This window comes from Salmo salar, chromosome 25, assembly GCF_965601325.2.
Source record: "Salmo salar chromosome 25, fSalSal1, whole genome shotgun sequence".
Lineage (NCBI taxonomy): Eukaryota > Metazoa > Chordata > Actinopteri > Salmoniformes > Salmonidae > Salmo > Salmo salar.
Genome location: NC_138315.1, coordinates 39,881,589 through 39,905,491, shown reverse-complemented (window position 1 = coordinate 39,905,491; position 23,903 = coordinate 39,881,589).

The following is a 23,903-nucleotide window of genomic DNA, read 5'->3' as shown; positions in this document are numbered from 1 at the left end:
GATTGGGAGTCCCATAGCGCACCGCACAATTGGCCCAGTGTTGTCCGGGTTAGAGGACTATTGTCCGGGTTAGAGGAGTATTGTCCAGGTTAGAGGAGTATTGTCCAGGTTAGAGGAGTGTTGTCCGGGTTAGAGGAGTGTTGTCCGGGTTAGAGGAGTGTTGTCCAGGTTAGAGGTGTGTTGTCCAGGTTAGAGGTGTGTTGTCCGGGTTAGAGGAGTGTTGTCCGGGTTAGGGGAGTGTTGTCCGGGTAAGGGGAGTGTTGTCCGGTTTAGAGGAGTGTTGTCCGGTTTAGAGGAGTGTTGTCCGGGTTAGAGGAGTGTTGTCCGGGTAAGTGGAGGGTTTGGCCGGGTTAGTGGAGGGTTTGGCTGGGGGGGCATTACTTGGTTTGCTGCGCTCTAGTGACTCCTTGTGACGCACTGGGCGCCTGCAGGCTGATTTCGTTTGTCAGTTGAACGGTGTTTCCACTGACACATTGGTGCTTCTGGGTTAAGTGGGTGTTAAGAAGCACGGTTTGGTGGGTCATGTTTTGGAGGACGCATGACTCCCGAGACCAGGCAGAACTTCAAGCTTTTCAAGTGCTCAGAACAAGTTTCTTGTAAGAAAGTTCAGGACAGAAATAGTCAACAAAGTTGAACAGAAGTGTGGTGAAAGGAGGGTTAGAGTAGGACAAGAAGAAAGACCCCTCAGAGGATTGAGACACACCTCCTGTTTTCATGCCTGTCGGTGTGTGTGTGCATGCGATCACATAATTACCTGTGATTGATGGGGTTGAATATGAAACCATGCCTTGAGCCATTCTCTGGGCAACGTATTGTAAGTGGAGATGTCTGGAACCTGAGACAGGTATTAGCATCACACCATCTCAATTAAACAGGCCTTAGAACAGACATATACTGTACACACACTTCAAACCAGAAACAAAGCACGCTATATTTATGTATTTGACCCATATCTGACGGACATAAAGAGAGATGTTGTACATTTTTAAGTGATCCATTCTCTCGGGTTCAGAACTCAATGTGGATCCTTTCCTTTCCTTAAACAGTAACTTCCTTCCCTTAACCAGTTGAGGATAGGGGGCAGTATTTGCACGGCCGGATAAAAAACGTACCCGATTTAATCTGGTTACTACTCCTGCCCAGTAACTAGAATATGCATATAATTGTTTGATTTGGATAGAAAATACCCTAAAGTTTCTAAAACTGTTTGAATGGTGTCTGTGAGTATAACAGAACTCATTTGGCAGGCCAAAACCTGAGAAGATTCCAAACAGGAAGCGCTCTCTCTGACTTTTTCTTGGCCTTCTTGAACATCTCTAACCAAAACAGGGGATCTCTGGCATAACGTGACATTTTCTAACGCTCCCATAGGCTCTCAGAAGGCGCCAGAACGATGAATGGTGGCTTTGCAGGCCATGGCTGAAAAACATTAGCGCATTTAGTAAGTGGTCGATCTGAGGACAATGAGACTGGAGGCGCGTGCACGAGACGACACCATGTTTACTTTCTCTCTCTTTGAACGAAAACAACGACTCCCGGTCGGAATATTATCGCTTTTTTACGAGAAAAATAGCATAAAAATTTATTTTAAACAGCTTTTGACATGCTTCGAAGTACGGTAATGGAATATTTTGAATTTTTTTGTCACGAAACGCATCGGGTGCGTCACCCTTCTTTACCCTTCGGATAGTGTCTTGAACGCACGAACAAAACGCCGCTATTTGGATATAACTATGGATTATTTTGAACCAAACCAACATTTGTTATTGAAGTAGAAGTCCTGGGAGTGCATTCTGACGAATGCATAAAGGAGTTCTGTATCTATAATTCTTAAAATAATTGTTATGTTTTTTGTGAACGTTTATCGTGAGTAATTTAGTAAATTCACCGGAAGTGTTCGGTGGGAATGCAAGTCACATGCTAGTCACATGCTAATGTAAAAAGCTGGTTTTTGATATAAATATGAACTTGATTGAACAAAACATGCATGTATTGGATAACATAATGTCCTAGGATTGTCATCTGATGAAGATCATCAAAGGTTAGTGCTGCATTTAGCTGTGGTTTGGGTTTATGTGACATTATATGCTAGCTTGAAAAATGGGTGTCTGATTATTTCTGGCTTGGTACTCTGCTGACATAATCTAATGTTTTGCTTTCGTTGTAAAGCCTTTTTGAAATCGGACAGTGTGGTTAGATTAACGAGAGTCTTGTCTTTAATATGGTGTAAAATAGTCATATGTTTGAGAAATTGAAGTAATAGCATTTCTAAGGTATTTGAATATCGTGCCACGGGATTACACTGGCTGTTGAGTAGGTGGGACGCAAGCGTCCCACTGGCCCAGAGAGGTTAAACAGTCATTTCCTTTCCCTTAACAGTTATTTCCTTTCCTTAATAAACAGTTGTTTCCTTTCCTTAAACAACGTACAGTATCACTCACTCATGTTCATACTCTCTGCTTCTTTCCTAGGTTGATCTGTACACTGCTTTGTTCCTCTGAGGAAGATGAATAGCTGCTTTCAGATCAGCACTCTGTACACTCAGATTGAGACAGATGTGAGAAGAAACAGAAATGCTTCAAAGCCAAACATCTGCTGAGGGAAAGAGAGCCCTCACTTGTTATAAGACACCCATCTCCACATCTCACCCCCCCCCCCGTCTCATTTATCCCCTCCATTTCCAAGACAGATTTATTCACCCCTTCCCCTGTGTGTGTGTGTGTGTGTGTGTGTGTGTGTGTGTGTGTGTGTGTGTGTGTGTGTGTGTGTGTGTGTGTGTGTGTGTGTGTGTGTGTGTGTGTGTGTGTGTGTGTGTGTGTGTGTGTGTGTGTGTGTGTGTGTGTGTGTGTTTGTGTGTGTGTGTGTGAGTAGTGGCTGTTACCTTTGATAAAAGGAGGCGGAAAATCAATCACCTCAATTGACAACCATGTGAGTAACACTAGAGGACAGTCATTTGCAATCTCTCTCTCTTTCTCTCTCTCTCATTTTCCCTCTCTCTCTCTCTCTCTCTCTCATTCTCTCTATTTCTCTCTCGTTTTCTCTATTTCGCTCTCTTTCTGTCTCTCTCTTTCTTTCATTCTCTCTTTCTCTCTCTATCTCTCTTGCTCTCATTTTCTCTCTCTTTCTCTCTCTGTATTTTGTCCTGTAGTTCATTCAATGTAATGGGAGAATCCAGTGGGTTCTGGTAGTCTTTAATAGGTTATTCTAAAATTGGTATTTGATCATGCATGTGTTTTTGTTGTTTGTTCTCTGTTATAGAGCCAAAAAGATTGGAGAAGTGGTTTCATACTGTTTTGGATAGATAACTCTTCGTGTGGTTGTTTGTTTAGTGTGTTTTCCCAGAAGTGTTTAGATTCTATGGATTCTTCATTTACATTGAGCTGATTTCTGACGTGCTGTTTCTTCTTTTTCCATAGTGTATTTCTGTATTGTTTTAGTGATTCACCATAGTGAAGGCGTAGACTCAGGTTTTGTTGGATAGGTTTCTCAATTTCTTTGTTTGGTTTTTGCATTCTTCAACAAACCGTTTGTCATTGTTTCTTAGGTTGTCTGCTTGACATTTTTCGATTTGATTGGGAAGCTGAAAGGTCAAATAGGCTTTCTACTGCCAAGTTTACACCTTCACCATTACAGTGAAATGTTTTGTCCAGGATGTTGTCTAAAACGTATTGAATTTGTTGTTGCCTAATTGTTTTTTGGTAGGTTTACACGCTGCTTTCCTTCCATCTATAGCATTTCTTAACCTGTTGGGGCTAGGGGGCAGTATTTTCACGGCCGGATAAAAAACGTACCCGATTTAAACTGGTTACTACTCTTGCCCAGAAACGAGAACATGCATATAATTAGTAGATTTGGATAGAAAACACTCTAAAGTTTCTAAAACTGTTTGAATGGTGTCTGTGAGTATAACAGCACTCATATGGCAGGCCAAAACCTGAGACGATTCCATGCAGGAAGTGCCCTCTCTGACAATTTGTTGTCCTTCTGTTGCATCTCTATCGAAAATACAGCATCTGTGCTGTTACGTGACACTTTCTAAGGCTTCCATGGGCTCTCTAAAGCGTTCAGAAAGCAGAATGACGTGTCTCCTGTCTCTGGGCAAAGTACAGCAGCAGAGTTTGTGAGTGGCCTGCCTGGGGACAGTGAGACTGAGATGCGTGATCACGAGACTTCATTTTTTTCTTTCAGTCTTTGAATGAATACAACGTTGTCCGGTTGGAATATTATCGCTATTCAACGAGAAAAATAGCATAAAAATTGATTTTAAACAGCGTTTGACATGCTTCTAAGTACGGTAATGGAATATTTTGAAATTTTTGGTCACGAAATGCGCTCGCGCGTTACCCTTTGGATAGTGACCTGAACGCACAAACAAAAATGAGGTATTTGGATATAACTATGGATTATTTGGAACCAAAACAACATTTGTTGTTGAAGCAGAAGTCCTGGGAGTGCATTCTGACGAAGAATAGCAAAGGTAATCCAATTTTTCTAATAGTAATTCTGAGTTTAGTGAGCCCCAAATTTGGTGGGTGTCAAAATAGCTAGCTGTGATGGCCGAGCTATATACTCAGAATATTGCAAAATGTGCTTTCGCTGAAAGTAGGCTGGCGACGAATACCGCCGAGCGCCGCCCGAACAGGGAGAGGAGTTACCTTCGGTGGAAGTCGTGACAATAGGACTCGTTTTACTGTAGATATAGATACTTTTGCACCTGTTTCCTACAGCATCTTCACAAGGTCCTTTGCTGTTGTTCTGGGATTGATTTGCACTTTTCGCACCAAAGTACGTTCATCTCTAGGAGACAGAAATCGTCTCCTTCCTGAGCGGTATGACGGCTGCGTGGTGTTTATACTTGCGTACTATTGTTTGTACAGATGAATGTGGTGCCATCAGGCGTTTGGAAATTGCTCCCAAGGATGAACCAGACTTCTGGAGGTCTACAATTTTTTTCTGAGGTCTTGGCTGATTTCTTTTGATTTTCCCATGATGTCAAGCAGAGGCACTGAGTTTGAAGGTAGGCCTTGAAATACATCCACCGGTACAATTCCAATTGACTCAAATGATGCCAATTAGCCTATCAGAAGTTTCTAAAGCCATGATATCATTTTCTGGAATTTTCCAAGCTGTTTAAAGGCACAGTCAACTTAGTGAATGTAAACTTCTGACCCACTGGAATTGTAATACAGTGAATTTTAATTGAAATAATCTGTCTGTAAACAATTGTTGGAAAAGTGACTTGTGTCATGCACGAAGTAGATGTCGTAACTGACTTGTCAAAACTATAGTTTGTTAACCAGAAATTTGTGGAGTGGTTGAATAACAAGTTGTAATGACTTCAACCTAAGTGTATGTAAACTTCTGACTTCAACTGTAGGTAGCACACAGGAGGACACTTTTCTCTGTTTAAATAATTTCCTTATTAATTTCTAGCCCAGATGTAAAATGTTCCTGTTTTGACAAATTTCATGGAGTGGGTTAGGTCTGCTCTACAATAAAGTAGCATACCCCCTAAGTCTCTTCCATGTTTCACACCTGGTCGTTTGCTGGATGGGACTGCCAACTCTCTGTAACTTAGATATCAGTGGGTCCGTCTCCTCTATACCATGTTTCTTGTAGGATGACAATGTATTTATTTCCAATTTCTTTGGTGTAGTCTGGGTTCCTGCTCTTTAGACCAAAGGCAGATGACCTCAGACCTTGTATATCCCAGGATGAGATAGTAAAAGCTTTGTGTTCCATAGTGTCTAGTGTTGTTTTTGTGTGGTTTAGGGCCAGACCATTACAGTAAGTGTGAGCAGAGCATGTTGAACATCTGATACATACCTCTTAGGTTGCAGGATGGGGCTTGGGTGGGTGTATTAGTGGGGGTTGGGCCTGTTGCTCTGCTTATGGCCTTGGCATATGTGCGGCTCTCATGTTGAGGTCTTTGCAGCGGGGCGGGGGGCATGGGGGGCAGAAGGGGCATGGGTCTGATCTGGGGGGCCTATATAGGGTGTGGCCAGGGTTTGTTTGGGGTGGTCTCAGCTGATTGGGGTGTGGCTGATGAAGCTGTGGTCTGGGTGTAGGTCCTCCTGGCGTGGGTTCTCTTGATGCAGGTCCTTCGGGAGGGTGTCTCGCTGGTCTGGGAGGGGTGTTCGTTGCTCGGTTGCTCCTGTGTGAGGTGCTTGGGCCCTCTCTCTATCTCTTTCTTTATCTCTTTCTCTTTCAATTCAATTCAATTTGCCTTCTTGGCATGACACTGTAACAATGTACATATTGCCAAAGTTTACTTTTGAGATTTACAATATTAACCTCTTGGGGCTAGGTGGGACGCTAGCGTGCCACCCGTGGTGCACTCCATCAACAGCAGGTGCATTTCAAGAGCGGCAAATTTGAATCCAAATAAATGTCAAAATTCAAATTTTTCAAATATACAACTATTTTACACCATTTGAAAGATAAACATCTCCTTAATCTAACCACGTTTTACGATTTCAAAAAGGTTTTACGGCGAAAGCATAAATTTAGAGTATGTTAGGACAGTACATTTACAAGAGTTGTGTGTAATGTTTTGTCAAGTCAAAGACAGGGTCACCAAAACCATAAAACCAGCTAAAATGATGCACTAACCTTTTACAATCTCCATCAGATGACACTCCTAGGACATTATGTTAGACAATGCATGCATTTTTAGTTCTATCAAGTTCATATTTATATCCAAAAACAGCGTTTTACTATGGCATTGATGTTGAGGAAATCGTTTCCCTCCAATAACCGGCAGTCAAGTCAGCGTCACAAATTAAATAATTAAAATTAGAAAACATTGGTAAAATATTATATTGTCATTTAAAGAATTATAGATTTACATCTCTTGAACTCAATCAACTTGCCAGATTTAAAAATAACCTTACTGGGAAATCACACTTTGCAATAATCTGAGCACTGCGCCCAGAAAAATACGCGTTGCGATACAGACTAGACGTCATGTTGGGGAGATCTAAAATCGAAAATACTATGTAAATAATCCATTACCTTTGATTCTCTTCATCAGATGTCACTTCCAGGTATCACAGGTCCATAACGAATGTAGTTTTGTTCAAAAAAGCTCATCATTTATGTCCAAAAATCTCCGTCTCGTTAGCACATGATGTAAGCCAGCCGGACTTCTCGTCATGAACGAGGGGAAAAAATATATTTCCGTTCGTTCAAACATGTCAAACGTTGTATAGCATAAATCATTAGGGCTTTTTTTAACCAGAACATGAATAATATTCAAGGTGGACGAATGCATACTCTTTTATAACGTATTGGAACGAGGGTACCCAACATGAACTCGCGCGCCAGGTGTCTAATGGGACATCATCGTTCCATGGCTCTTGTTCGGTCAGATCTCCCTCCAGAAGACTCAAAACACTTTGTAAAGGCTGGTGACATCTAGTGGAAGCAATAGGAAGTGCCAAAATATTCCTAAGCCCCTGTGTTTTTCAATGGGATAGGTTTAAAGTCAATACAACACATCAGGTATCCACTTCCTGTCAGAAAATGTCTCAGGGTTTTGCCTGCCAAATGAGTTCTGTTATACTCACAGACACCATTCAAACAGTTTTAGAAACTTTAGAGTGTTTTCTATCCATATATAATAAGTATATGCATATTCTAGTTACTGGGTAGGATTAGTAACCAGATTAAATCGGGTACATTTTTTTTATCCAGACGTGCAAATGCTGCCCCCTAGACCCAACAGGTTAACATGATTCAAATAATAATAATCCATATTGTCAAAGGGACAACAGTAACAACAAAAAATAACCATACATTGAACAATAACAATAAGCATAGACGGCATGTGCAGGTTTGTTGGTCTGTCAGACACTGTCCCTCATCTTATGTCAGGCAGCAATGTAGTGCGCTGCCAACCCGCAGCTCTCTGCGTCCTCCCCCAACCTTGATCAAGGGTTTCAAATTTGGGGAAATGACACTGTCATGACTTTCCCTGCTGGGTGAGGATCAAAGAGAGCCACCCCCACCCCTCCACCAGAGAGGAAGGGGGGGAAGTGGGGCCGGTTCTAGGACTTTAACGACCAGTCGTAAACTTTCTCTCTCATGCACATCAGTACGGAGAAGTCAAAAAACCTTTGTGTGTAGAGAAAGAATCTGCCGCCAAAACTCCAACTTCCAAAAGTGGATAATTAAACAATTTTTCTTCATAAAGAATGTGGGAACTGGTTGGTGGGGCTCCAAACAATAATCATCTCAAATCAGTGTTGTTTTGTGATATCATTAAGGATGGTATAACTAAATAACTGTATCTCTGAAAGTGTACGCAGGTTTACATCTAAATGTTGTAAAACTTATATGATTAAATATGAAACTATTTGTGAGAAGATGAGATGTGGTTTTAGCCTTCTAAATGAGATAATTGTTTTTATATAAACTTTTGCCAAGGCAGTAACCACACCCACGTGAGCACAGACATTGTGGCAACATGATGGAACCACTCTCCAAAGCGAGGGCATTAAAGGACTCCTAACGAAACGTACATTAGACCAGAAAACGTGGAGCGGTGGCTACTCGTTGAAATGGTTGCAATTTAAATACAGACCAGTACATTGCAGGGTTGCTACTGGCGTGTAAAATGGTTTAAAACTACTAGACCACTATACGTGCAGCGCAAGCTGAATACGTGACAAATGGTTCTAAACCTACAAGACCCTCTGAAACTCGACGAGTGAAGAAGACTAAGACATGCACCGCCTGCAGCTCTGTATGTAAAGTAGTCTAGAACTTTGGCCAAAGACACAGGGAAGATCTTATCAAACGGCCATTGGAATGTCTGGAGTATCCAGTCTAACGAACACTTCCAGAACAAAGAAAGCTACTACTACTACTAACTACTAAGGACATGGTGAACTCTGGTGGACAACCAGAGACTTACACAGAGACTTTCTGTCAAACTATTCATCACAGACAAATCAGGCGATTTCAACAGAGAGAGACGACAAAGACATACAAGCGTAAATATGTACATTGCATTTCTAAATCCGAATGAGCGGTTGTTAGGGTGATAAATATCCATATTTACGAAGAGCGTATTATTCAACTGTATGTATGATAGTTGAATTCCTTTGTCTCTCCTCCTCCCTCTCTTTCTTTCCCCACCCCTTTCACTGTGCAACCAGCCGTTATATCGGGTTAGTCCACTAGGGACTTTCATTGCATTATGTTAGTAATCATTGTATAATCTATCCTGTGTGTTTGTTTATGTAATTCTGTGTGGTTGTCTAGTTAGTAAATAAATAATTAAGCCAATTTGTGTATCGCTGAATCATCCTTTAGACTAGGTTTCGTGCAGATTTGAAGTCAACAACATTCAGAATGAAACTGATATGAGGTAATAATATTTTATGGATGACTAATATGATAACGATATATTCTGATATTCTTGAGGTAATTCAGGAAATGGTAACTCATTAAACAAACTTTTTCTGTGGTGCCCCATGATTGCTAATGAGTTAATTGTAACATGATTAATTTAATAACATAATAATTAAACATAGTTCATTGATTTGATAAAATAGCATCTCATCACATTAATGATAGTCACGTCATGACAACACTCTCTGATTGTTTTATATATTTATTTATTATCTCCAGGAAATGCAGTTCTGTCTCGGATTCTGCTGTGGTGCAGTGGTTGCACAGCCTTTCCTCTAGAGGGAGGGAACCAGGTTTTCCTGTGTCTACCCTTCTTAATGGCAAGGCTGTGCTCACTGAGCCTGTACTTTGTCAAGGTTTTTCGAGGGTTTTGATCAGTAACCCTGATCAAATACTTTGCCACGGTGTACTGTCGATTTAGGGCCAGATAGCACTGCATTGTGCTTTGTTATTGTGCTTGTGTTTCCCAATAAGCAATGTAGTTTTGTTTTGACTGTGTTGTAATCTGGTTTATTCTGATTGATTGGATGTTCTGGTCCTGAGGCTTCAGTGTCTTAGTAAAACAAGTTTGTGAACTCAGCCCCAGGACCAGCTGGATGAGGGGACTGTTTTCTTTGCTCAGCTCTTGGCATTGCAGGGCTTGGTAATGACATGAGAGGGGGTCACTGTATTTTAGATGTTTCCAAAACGTAATTACTCTTTTTTGAGTTTTTATTATTAGAGGATATTGTCCTAATTCTTTCTGCATGCATTGTTTGTAGTTTTCCTCTGGACATGTAGAAGAATCTTACAGAACTTTACATGCAGGGTTTCTCTCTCAGTTCATTCACTGCCTCATTAAGGTGTCCGGTTGAGCTTATTTTTAAACCTAAGTAATTGTAGTGCGTGCAGTACTCTATATATGTTGAACCAACTGAGAACTTTGTTCTAATTCCCTGAGATCTGGATCTTCTCTGGAAATTCATTATTTCTGTCTTTTGGGGGTTTACTGCCAGGGCCCAGGTCTGGCAGTACTGCTCAAGTAGGTCCAGGCTCTGCTGTAGGCAATGTACTGTGGGTGACAGCAGGCACAGGTCATCTGCAAAGAGCAGCCATTTAACCTCTGAATTGTGGAGACTAACACCAGGGGCTGAGGATTTTTCAAGAATAGTGGCCAATTCGTTGATCTAAATTGCAACCCTGGCAATCTTTCTCTCTCTCTCTCTCTCTCTCCCTCCCTCTCTCTCTCTCTCTCTCTCTCTCTCTCTCGCTTTCTCTTTCTCTCTCGTTTTCTCTCTTTTTCTCTCTCTTTCTTTCTCTCTCTTTCTCCATTGCTCTCTCTGCCTCTCTCTCTTTCTCTCTGTCTTAGCCATTGGCTCCTATCTGTATCTTTGAAACTGTCTTGTTAACTAGCCGTATGTGACGCTGACACACACAAACACTCACGCACACACACTCACACTCACACCCACTCTCACACACACACACACACACACACCCACCTGGTGTAGACATGGCAGGATTAGTGTGTTGTATAAGCTGATTTCTGTGATGAACACATGTTCAGTCACTCTGTCTGCCTATGTCACAGTGTCATTCTCATTTTGCTACCACACGTGTGTGTGTGGGTGAGTGTGTGTGTGCGTGTGTGTGTGTGTATGCGTTCATGTGTGTGTTGGAGGGGTGAGGGGGGCACCAAAGCCGTAGAGAGTACTTGGCAGAGTCCCCTCTCCCTCTCGCTTCATCGTTCAGCTCCAACCCAAATCCTATTTAGCGTTGCCAGGCATTCTCTCCCTGGGATCTCCACAGCTCCTGTCTTTAAGTCCCTCTCCTGGCACCCAATCTGGGCTTGGAGAGGAGCGAGACGGGGTGCCCAGCACCACTGCCAACATCACAGACACACACCTATTATCATTACCCATGCTACATGGTCCTTCCATGTTTACTTACACACAAAGTAACTCACAGCCTCACTAGGTTTCTGAAACATACCTAAAACCAACAGTCACAAAGTCACTCACAGCCTCACCAGGTTTCTGAAACACACCTAAAACCAACAGTCACAAAGTCACTCACAGCCTCACCAGGTTTCTCAAACACACCTAAAACCAACAGTCACAAAGTCACTCACAGCCTCACCAGGTTTCTGAAACACACCTAAAACCAACAGTCACAAAGTCACTCACAGCCTCACCAGGTTTCTGAAACATACCTAAAACCAACAGTCACAAAGTCACTCACAGCCTCACCAGCAGGGGCGAAAATCTGATATCAACTTTGGAGGGGACAATTACATGACATTTTCTCAAGAGCAATTCCTGAGGGGGACACCAAAAGTAGTGCTGTAACACATAGCCTACATTGTAATATGGTAAATGTATATTGAGGAACCAAAGAAATAAGGTGTTTGCCGTACTCCTAACTACCGGTACCCAAAACTACACAACTAATCACAACAGCAATACCATTGCCTTTAACAAATCTTAGTTCAGTCACCAGTTTAAGTTGAGAGTGGGGGTATCCATGGCATTTTCCAATTATGTTCCTATTTTACAAGTAAAAAAAATGTAGAACCTTACATAATGTTGCCAAACAAAGACTCAACAAACTTACCTGAGACTCCCTGTGTCTGCCAGTCTGTCCCCAACTCTGCTGTCTGTGTGCCATCTGTTGCCTGCTCTGCCTAATGACATCATTGTGAAACATTTCCATTAGAATTTCATTTCTTTCTTATGAACATTTTATCAACTAGTCTTTGAGATATTAGGCTACTAGGGTTCTTACTTTGCGTTTTGGTGTACTGAAAAATACTCTGATGTCCGTCTTTTATTTTTCTGCCATTTTTCTACCTGGCTGGCTGGCTACACACACACACACAGTGTGTAGGTTATTTACAGTAGGAGATGGGCTTCTATCATCTTATCTTTTATCATTCTATTTGGGCTTCGATCTAAAAGGTAGCTAGCAAATGTGAAACGGATTAAAATGACAAGAGTTGACAGCTGTATGAGTTCACCATTTACACAACATATGCTGCAACCTTTTGTAATTTTAATAGTTTGTTTCATATTGGCTGGCTTCCAACAATAGCTGAATTTGCAAAGCTAGCAAGCACCAATTCCGTTTCAGTGGTGTTTGCTATAATCTTTGCTACCCGGGTTAAATAAAGGTGAAATAAAATAAATAAATAAAAGTTCCCTTGCGACAATTTAGCTTTTGCAACGAGACCATTAAATATATTTAAGACAATGGTAGAAGAGAGTGTAGTTCTGTTCAGTTTGGACTCCAGTTTATCGCTAACCTTATCACAGGGACTTTGAAGCACTAACTTACATCATCTGCATGCTGATCTTGGAATAAATTGACGATAGCAAAGATTCCATCTTTGACGAGGCCACATAAATGGAATAGGTACTAGCTAGCTTAATAGTTAATATTTGCGCGCTAGCTCTGCATATTCAGCTAGTGTGTGTGCGCGATTGACTGGATTAACCTCACGTCAGTTACGTTCATTGAGTGCCTTTCAGACAGTGGATACGACCCCTCTGTTACCTTGCCAACTAAGGAACTGGCAGTGGATTGAACCATTGTGAGGCAAAGGGTGGGGGGGGTCGCAATCTTTTGAAACTTAAAAACGCGCTATTAAGTGTCTATAATCAGCACAGTTGCTTTCATTGCGTATTATTAATATTATTTAAATTACATAGTTATGTTTCAGTGATATATTGGGGGGGACAAATCATATTTTTCCCAGGATGGGGGGGTCGTGTCCCCTCCGTCCCCCCCGGGATTTCCGCCCCTGCTCACCAGGTTTCTCAAACACACCTAAAACCAACAGTCACAAAGTCACTCACAGCCTCACCAGGTTTCTCAAACATACCTAAACCAACAGTCACAAAGTCACTCACAGCCTCACCAGGTTTCTGAAACATACCTAAAACCAACAGTCACAAAGTCACTCACAGCCTCACCAGGTCTCTCAAACATACCTAAAACCAACAGTCACAAAGTCACTCACAGCCTCACCAGGTTTCTGAAACACACCTAAAACCAACAGTCACAAAGTCACTCACAGCCTCACCAGGTTTCTCAAACATACCTAAAACCAACAGTCACAAAGTCACTCACAGCCTCACCAGGTTTCTGAAACACACCTAAAACCAACAGTCACAAAGTCACTCACAGCCTCACCAGGTTTCTCAAACACACCTAAAACCAACAGTCACAAAGTCACTCACAGCCTCACCAGGTTTCTCAAACATACCTAAACCAACAGTCACAAAGTCACTCACAGCCTCACCAGGTTTCTGAAACATACCTAAAACCAACAGTCACAAAGTCACTCACAGCCTCACCAGGTTTCTGTAACACACCTAAAACCAACAGTCACAAAGTCACTCACAGCCTCACCAGGTTTCTCAAACATACCTAAAACCAACAGTCACAAAGTCACTCACAGCCTCACCAGGTTTCTGAAACACACCTAAAACCAACAGTCACAAAGTCACTCACAGCCTCACCAGGTTTCTCAAACACACCTAAAACCAACAGTCACAAAGTCACTCACAGCCTCACCAGGTTTCTCAAACATACCTAAACCAACAGTCACAAAGTCACTCACAGCCTCACCAGGTTTCTGAAACATACCTAAAACCAACAGTCACAAAGTCACTCACAGCCTCACCAGGTTTCTGAAACACACCTACAACCAACAGTCACAAAGTCACTCACAGCCTCACCAGGTTTCTCAAACACACCTAAAACCAACAGTCACAAAGTCACTCACAGCCTCACCAGGTTTCTGAAACACACCTACAACCAACAGTCACAAAGTCTCTCACAGCCTCACCAGGTTTCTGAAACATACCTAAAACCAACAGTCACAAAGTCACTCACAGCCTCACCAGGTTTCTCAAACACACCTAAAACCAACAGTCACAAAGTCACTCAGAGCCTCACTAGGTTTCTGAAACATACCTAAAACCAACAGTCACAAAGTCACTCACAGCCTCACCAGGTTTCTCAAACACACCTAAAACCAACAGTCACAAAGTCACTCACAGCCTCACCAGGTTTCTCAAACACACCTAAAACCAACAGTCACAAAGTCACTCACAGCCTCACCAGGTTTCTCAAACACACCTAAAACCAACAGTCACAAAGTCACTCACAGCCTCACCAGGTTTCTGAAACACACCTAAAACCAACAGTCACAAAGTCACTCACAGCCTCACCAGGTTTCTGAAACACACCTAAAACCAACAGTCACAAAGTCACTCACAGCCTCACCAGGTTTCTCAAACACACCTAAAACCAACAGTCACAAAGTCACTCACAGCCTCACTAGGTTTCTGAAACATACCTAAAACCAACAGTCACAAAGTCACTCACAGCCTCACCAGGGTTTCTCAAACACACCTAAAACCAACAGTCACAAAGTCACTCACAGCCTCACCAGGTTTCTGAAACACACCTAAAACCAACAGTCACAAAGTCACTCACAGCCTCACCAGGTTTCTGAAACACACCTAAAACCAACAGTCACAAAGTCACTCACAGCCTCACCAGGTTTCTGAAACATACATAAAACCAACAGTCACAAAGTCACTCACAGCCTCACCAGGTTTCTGAAACACACCTAAAACCAACAGTCACAAAGTCACTCACAGCCTCACCAGGTTTCTGAAACATACCTAAAACCAACAGTCACAAAGTCACTCACAGCCTCACCAGGTTTCTGAAACATACCTAAAACCAACAGTCACAAAGTCACTCACAGCCTCACCAGGTTTCTCAAACACACCTAAAACCAACAGTCACAAAGTCACTCACAGCCTCACCAGGTTTCTCAAACACACCTAAAACCAACAGTCACAAAGTTACTCACAGCCTCACTAGGTTTCTGAAACATACCTAAAACCAACAGTCACAAAGTCACTCGCTCAATCAAAAACTCATCAATGTTCGTACCCATAGCGACACACTCACTCACTCACTCACTCACTCACTCACTCACTCACTCACTCACTCACTCACTCACTCACTCACTCACTCACTCACTCACTCACTCACTCACTCACTCACTCTTCGAACTGTTTTGTTCATTTTAAATCCAGTCATTTGATTCGGCTCCACAGTTTCTAAACTTAACATTATCCTTAAAAAATCAGAGTTAATGCCTAAACCCTTCAAAATGTGGCGTTTGGAACAACTTAGAAATTTGACGTTTGAGAATAATGGGTGAACGTCTAATTGAGACTGTGAAAGCTGGTTGCAACAACAGGAAATAATCAGTTCTGCCTCCAGAGCAAAATTCACGACAATAAACGTTAACATGCGTTCTGATGAAGGGTCACTGACTTTCAATTCAACCCTAGTGGATTCACAACATGAAGCAGTGGATTAGAAAATCTGAAGTGTGCATGTTCAACAACATACCACTAGATGACAGCACATACTAATATTTCATCCTGAAAGCTTCCTAATGTGAAGTGAACTTGGAGAGAGATCAGTATATAATGACGAGAAGCTCATGTTTCCACCCTAACAGTGGGAGTCGCATTGGGCTTATTTTGGACAGATTTTGGCGAGAGTGGAACCTCTCGCTTCGCCTCTTCCTCTCTGACTTGGACAATCACAGAAAGTCATTGCCTGAACTGTGTGTTTCCCTGGACTCTACCCTTCTGGCCTAACAGTCTTGTAACACACGTCCCTTCTTACATCCTCTGATGTCAAGGTTTTTACTAAGGCCATTGTCCACAGTTTCTATTACAGGTGTAGGATCTTAATTTGATCACTCTTTTATTGCTTAGAATGCAAACATGTAGTGTACTCAAGATTTAAAAAGGCTTCTAAAGTTTGTAATTTCCCAAAAAAAGTACCAGCCCCTACAAAAGTATATAAAAAATAAAAATGTCCTGTTGCAGTATGATTATTTTCCTACTGTAGCAAACTGGCTCAAGTTAAGATCCTACATATGTAGTCATCCTCATTCAGATATGGTAATGCTATCTGGGGCGGTGGAAGTAGACCTGCTCCTGTCACTACTCTCTAAATACACTCGAAACCTAAACAATGTATGGTTGGCCTAATGGCCTACTACATATTAGAAATAAGTGAAACACTGACACAGTCAGATTTTTTTCAATATCCCTAGATTAAGGTCAGGTAGGGTAATCTGATGATAAAGACAACTAAAGACAACTTCTAGCTCTAAAGTTGCCTCCATGTGACCTCTCTCAGATAGATTCAGTCACGGGCAGGTAAACAGCAACATCTCCAGACACAATCTGAAATGAAAGAGTAAAGCAGGCCAGAGTAACCCACCCTGAATGACACACCTCTAACACTTCTTGTGATGTTGGTTACCCTGTGGCCTATTTCCTGCTAGTCTCTTGTGCACTACGGCGGTGCCCCCACAATTAGACAGCTAGCGGGCGAAGGAGCATTAGCGCCGACCCATTTCCCACAGTCAGCTGGAGCCACCATGTGCAGTCATCTATGAGATAACCACGGCAACATCCGACAGAACAAACACCCCTCCTTGCTGCTCATTGGACCAAACATGAGGCCCAATCATTCCTTTTTATTTGGCCACCTTGCAGTCCAATCCTAGAACACAGATAGCATCCTGTCTGATGTGGTTTTAGCTTGAGTTAATATTGGTGCTATGGGGCTGGAAGATAACATTATTAAAGGGATTAAGATAGCTGAATTCATAGAATGATCGGCACCTACAATAGCACTTCATATGGATGGATGATGGATGGATGGATGATGGATAATGGATGGATGGATAGATGGATTAATTAACAAATGAACGAACGAATGAATGAATGGTGACCTGTCCTCAGTTTTACAAGCAACACAAAACAATGTCGACAATACATTTCAAAACCACAACACACCTATGTGATGTATGGCTACAAAAGAGGGAAGTGTAATACTCTATTGTCATTAAACATTTATAACCCAGGGGATGAGGGAGATGTAAACAGCGACAGCCAGCACTAGCACATTAGCGCTGTAAGTGCTGGATCCCTTATCCATTATTGATAACGCTGATGCTAATTGAAACTCATAACTCCACAAATGAAATAAATGTCTGGGCAGACAGTCAGACAGACTCTGGTATTTTGTAATACCAGTGAATCTTTCTCTGATGGGAGAAGAGGCTTTTTTAACTGTCTATGTGCTCAGCTCAACAAATACATAGTCATGGGTCTAATGGGAGAGTTGAATTCTTGTTTACCCTCTGAGCAATCCTTGTAGTCAATATGTTATGTCAGAACTCAGGCTGTACACTAGACTAGACTTATTTTACACTTCGGCTATTGTATAGAGCCATGCTTGTTTTACTCTGCTGCTGTGATCTCTCTCTCTCTCTCTCTCTCTCTCTCTCTTTATCAACCCAACCCAGAAAGTATTTAATAAGATTATTTAATTCATTCAGATCTAGGATGTGTTATTTTACACTGCTCAAAAAAATAAAGGGAACACTAAAATAACACATCTTAGATCTGAATGAATGAAATAATCGTATTAAATACTTTCTTCTTTACATAGTTGAATGTGCTGACAACAAAATCACACAAAAATAATCAATGGAAATCAAATTTATCAACCCATGGAGGTCTGGATTTGGAGTCACACTCAAAATTAAAGTGGAAAACCACACTACAGGCTGATCCAACTTTGATGTAATGTCCTTAAAACAAGTCAAAATGAGGCTCAGTAGTGTGTGTGGCCTCCACGTGCCTGTATGACCTCCCTACAACGCCTGGGCATGCTCCTGATGAGGTGGCGGATGGTCTCCTGAGGGATCTCCTCCCAGACCTGGACTAAAGCATCCGCCAACTCCTGGACAGTCTGTGGTGCAACGTGGCGTTGGTGGATGGAGCGAGACATGATGTCCCAGATGTGCTCAATTGGATTCAGGTCTGGGGAACGGGCGGGCCAGTCCATAGCATCAATGCCTTTCTCTTGCAGGAACTGCTGACACACTCCAGCCACATGAGGTCTAGCATTGTCTTGCATTAGGAGGAACCCAGGGCCAACCGCCCCACATATGGTCTCACAACGGGTCTGAGGATCTCATCTCGGTACCTAATGGCAGTCAGGCTAGCTCTGGCGAGCACATGGAGGGCTGTGCGGCCCCCCAAAGAAATGCCACCCCACACCATGACTAACCCACCGCCAAACCGGTCATGCTGGAGGATGTTGCAGGCAGCAGAACGTTCTCCACGGCGTCTCCAGACTCTGTCACGTCTGTCACGTGCTCAGTGTGAACCTGCTTTCATCTGTGAAGAGCACAGGGCGCCAGTGGCGAATTTGCCAATCTTGGTGTTCTCTGGCAAATGCCAAACGTCCTGCACGGTGTTGGGCTGTAGACACAACCCCCACCTGTGGACGTTGGGCCCTCATACCACCCTCATGGAGTCTGTTTCTGACCGTTTGAGCAGACACATGCACATTTGTGGCCTGCTGGAGGTCATTTTGCAGGGCTCTGGCAGTGCTCCTCCTGCTCCTCCTTGCACAAAGGCGGAGGTAGCGGTCCTGCTGCTGGGTTGTTTCCCTCCCACGGCCTCCTCCACGTCTCCTGATGTACTGGCCTGTCTCCTGGTAGCGCCTCCATGCTCTGGACAGTACGCTGACAGACACAGCAAACCTTCTTGCCACAGCTCGCATTGATGTGCCATCCTGGATGAGCTGCGCTACCTGAGCCACTTGTGTGAGTTGTAGACTCCGTCTCATGCTACCACTAGAGTGAAAGCAACGCCAGCATTCAAAAGTGACCAAAACATTAGCCAGGGAGCATAGGAACAGAGAAGTGGTCTGTGGTCACCACCTGCAGAACCACTCCTTTATTGGGGGTGTCTTGCTAATTGCCTATAATTTCCACCTGTTGTCTATTCCATTTGCACAACAGCATGTGAAATGTATTGTCAATCAGTGTTGCTTCCTAAGTGGACAGTTTGATTTCACAGAAGTGTGATTGACTTGGAGTTACATTGTGTTGTTTAAGTGTTCCCTTTATTTTTTTGAGCAGTGTATATATATATATATATATATATATATATATATATATATATATATATATATATATATTATTGGCCTTTTATTTTTTATTTTTGCTCTGTCTCTATGCACACTCACAGGGCCCTACACAATCACACACACACTCATTCCATCATCTGCTCACTCACACACAATATGCACATACATTTATACTGACTCTACACATATGCACACCCACTCATATTCAAGCTGCTGCTACTGTGTTTATCTTATGTCCTGTTGCCTAGTTACCCTTATATATATCTACCTCCATCACTCCAGTATCCCTGCATATCGTAAATATGGTATTGGAACTGACCCTGTTTAAACAGTTGAAGTCTGAAGTTTACATACACTTAGGTTGGAGTTATTAAAACTCATTTTTCAATCACTCCACACATTTCTTGTTAACAAACTATAGTTTTGGCAAGTCGGTTAGGACATCTACTTTGAACATGACACAAGTCATTTTTCCAACAATTGTTTACAGACAGATTATTTCACTTATAATTCACTGTATCACAAATCCAGTGGTTTCAGAAGTTAACATACACTAAGTTGACTGTGCCTTTCAACAGCTTGGAAAATTCCAGAAAATTATGACATGGCTTTAGAAGCTTCTGATAGGCTAATTGAGGTAATTTGAGTCAATTGAAGGTATACCTGTGGATGTATTTCAAGGTTTACCTTCAAACTCAGTGCCTCTTTGCTTGACATCATGGGAAAATTAAAAGAAATCAGCCAAGACCTCAGAAAAAAATTGTAGACCTACACAAGTCTGGTTCATCTTGGGAGCAATTTCCAAACGCCTGAAGGTAGCACGTTCATCTGTACAAACAACACTATGCAAGTATAAACACCATGGGACCACACAGCCGCCATACCGCTCAGGAAGGAGACGCGTTCTGTCTCCTAGAGATGAACGTACTTTGCTGTGAAAAGTGCATATCAATCCCAGAACAACAGCAAAGGACCTTGTGAAGATGCTGGAGGAAACAGGTACAAAGGTATCTATATCCACAGTAAAACGAGTCCTATATCGACATAACCTGAAAGGCCGCTCAGCAAGGAAGAAGCCACTGCTCCAAAACCGCCATAAAAAGCCAGACTATGGTTTGCAACTGCACATGGGGACAAAGATCGTACTTTCTGGAGAAATGTCCTCTGGTCTGATGAAACAAAAATACAACTGTTTGGCCATGATGACCATCGTTATGTTTGGAGGAAAAAGGGGGAGGCTTGCAAGCCGAAGAACACCATCCCAACCGTGAAGCACGGGGGTGGCAACATCATGTTGTGGGCGTGCTTTGCTGCAGGAGGAACTGGTGCACTTCACAAAATAGATGGCATCATGAGGAAGCAACATTAGGTGGATATATTTAAGCAACATCAAAAGACATCAGTCAGGAAGTTAAAGCTTGGTTGCAAATGGGTCTTCCAAATGGACAATGACACCAAGCATACTTCCAAAGTTGTGGCAAAATGGCTTAAGGACAACAAAGTCAAGGTATTGGAGTGGCCATCACAAAGCCCTGACCTCAATCCTATAGAAAATGTGTGGGCAGAACTGAAAAAGTGTGTGCGAGCAAGGAGGCCTAGAAACCTGACTCAGTTACACCAGCTCTGTCAGGAGGAATGGGACAAAATTCACCCAATTTATTGTGGGAAGCTTGTGGAAGGCTACCCGAAACATTTGACCCAAGTTAAACAATTTCAAGGCAATGTTACCAAATCCTGTGTAATGACTTTCTTGAAACTCAAAACTCAATGTAATAATAGAAAAAAAACACAACAAATAAAAATAATATGAAGAACACAATAAGTAAGTAAATAAGTACTACTAGAGTTGAAATCGGAAGTTTATATACATCTTAGCCAAATACATTTAAACTAAGTTTTTCACAATTCCTGACATTTAATCCTAGTAAAAATTCCCTGTCTTAGGTCAGTTAGGATCACCACTTTATTTTAAGAATGTGAAATGTCAGAATAATAGTAGAGAGAATGATTTATTTCAGCTTTAATTTCTTTCATCCAATTCCCAGTGTACTTGTGTATGCAACATTAAACCTTTAAAAGTAAAACTATATATAACAGTGCCATGAGAAAGTATTTTCCCCCTTTCTAATTTTCACTACTTTTGCATGTTTTTGATACTGAATGTTATCAGATCTTCAACCAAAACCTAATAATACATGTAGTGTAACGGCTGTCTACGGAAGAAGTGGACCAAAATGCGGCGGAGTTAGGGTTCGTCATTTTTAATGTTACGAACACCATACAATTCACAAAACAACAAAACTGACAGCCAACACAGTCCTGTCAGGTGCAACAACAGTGACAAGAACAATTACCCACCCCACACAACGGAAACGTAGGCAACTTATGTGTGACTCCCAATCAACCACAACCCTCTACAGCTGTGCTTGATTGGAAGTCACACGGCCAAAATTAAATGAAACAATAAAACACTCACTCCCTTCTGCCACGTCCTGACCCAACTACACCATCTACTGGTCAGGACGTGACAGTACCCCCCCCCTCAAGGTGCAGACCCCGGGATGCACCTAAAAAAAGGAAAACACACAAAAAAATAAAATCCCCAACAAAAAAGGAACACCTAAACAATAAGGGAGGGAAGGGAGGGTGGCTGCTGTCACCGACGGCACTGTGCTACACCCTCCCTCCCCAACCCACCTATCCTGGAGGTGGCTCAGGTGCAGGACGTGGACCTCGCTCCACCTTCGGCGTCGCCCACTCTGTTGGCGCCGATCGCTGCGCCGGGCAGACGGGCCACTCGGGCTGACCCTGGCAGACGGACCACTCTGGCTGGGTCGGAAGACATGCGGGCCACTCGGGCTGGGCCGGAAGGCATGCGGGCCACTCGGGCTGGACCGGAGGGCAGGAGGGCCACTCGGGCTGGGCCGGAGGGCAGGAGGGCCACTCGGGCTGGGCCGGAGGGCAGGAGGGCCACTCGGGCTGGGCCGGAGGGCAGGAGGGCCACTCGGGCTGGGCCGGAAGGCATGCGGGCCACTCGGGCTGGACCGGAGGGCAGGAGGACCACCCTGGCAGATCCTGACAGGCCGGGCACCCTGGCAGATCAGGGCAGGCGGGCCACTCTGGCAGAACAGGGCAGTCCGGCCACTCTGGCAGAACAGGGCAGTCCGGCCACTCTGGCAGAACAGGGCAGTCCGGCCACTCTGGCAGAACAGGGCAGTCCGGCCACTCTGGCAGAACAGGGCAGTCCGGCCACTCTGGCAGAACAGGGCAGTCCGGCCACTCTGGCAGAACAGGGCAGTCCGGCCACTCTGGCAGAACAGGGCAGTCCGGCCACTCTGGCAGAACAGGGCAGTCCGGCCACTGTTGACTGGCGGGCAGCTCCGACTCAGGATTCACCAGGCTGGGGAGACATAACGGAGGCCTGGCTCTGGGCGCAGGCCCTGGACTCACCAGTCTGGGAAGGCCCGCTGGAGGCCTGGTTTGAGGAGGTGGCACAGGAGAGACCAGGGTGGAGAGACCCACTGGAGGACCGGTCCGTGGAGGAGACACGGGCTTGACCAGGATAGGGAGATCCACTGGAGGACTGGTCCGTTGAGGAGACACGGGCTTGACCAGGATAGGGAGACCCACTGGAGGACTGGTCTGTGGAGGAGACACGGGTTTGACCAGGATAGGGAGACCCACTGGAGGACTGGTCCGTGGAGGAGACACGGGCCTGACCTGGATAGGGAGACCCACTGGAGGACTGGTCCGTGGAGGAGGCACGGGCTTGACCAGGATGGGAAGACATGCAGGAGGCTTGGTTCTGGGCGTAGGTACAGGATGTGCAGGGCTGGGAAGACATGCAGGAGGCCTGTTTCTGGGCGCAGGCACAGTCTTTACCAGACAACCAGCACGCACCTCAGGACGAGTATGGAGAGCTGCCTCAGGTGACATCATACCCACGACACGCTCATTAGGGCGAATGCCGTACTTTATGCACCACACTAGCAGCTCTCTCATCTCTCTCTCTCCTAATTTTCCCATTAACCCCGTCACAGTCTCTGTCTCATAACCCTCGCTCACCTCCAATGTCATCCCGACTGGCTCTGGTTCCGACCTCAGCTCCACCGACTGTCCCGTGTGCCCCCCCCCAAAAAAAGTATTGGGGCTGCCTCTCGCGCTCGTTGCGCTCTCTCTCCTCGTAGTATCGCCTCTCCGCTCTCGCCGCTTCAATCTCCCACTGCGGGAGGCGATAATCCCCAGCCTGAGTCCAAGGTCCCTCTCCGTCCAGGATCTGTTCCCACGTCCATTTGTCCATAACGCAGTAGTCCTGCTGCTCCTTCCTCTTCCGCCGCTTGGTCCTGGTTTGGTGGGTAATTCTGTAACGGCTGTCTACGGAAGAAGTGGACCAAAATGCGGCGGAGTTAGGGTTCGTCATTTTTAATGTTACGAACACCATACAATTCACA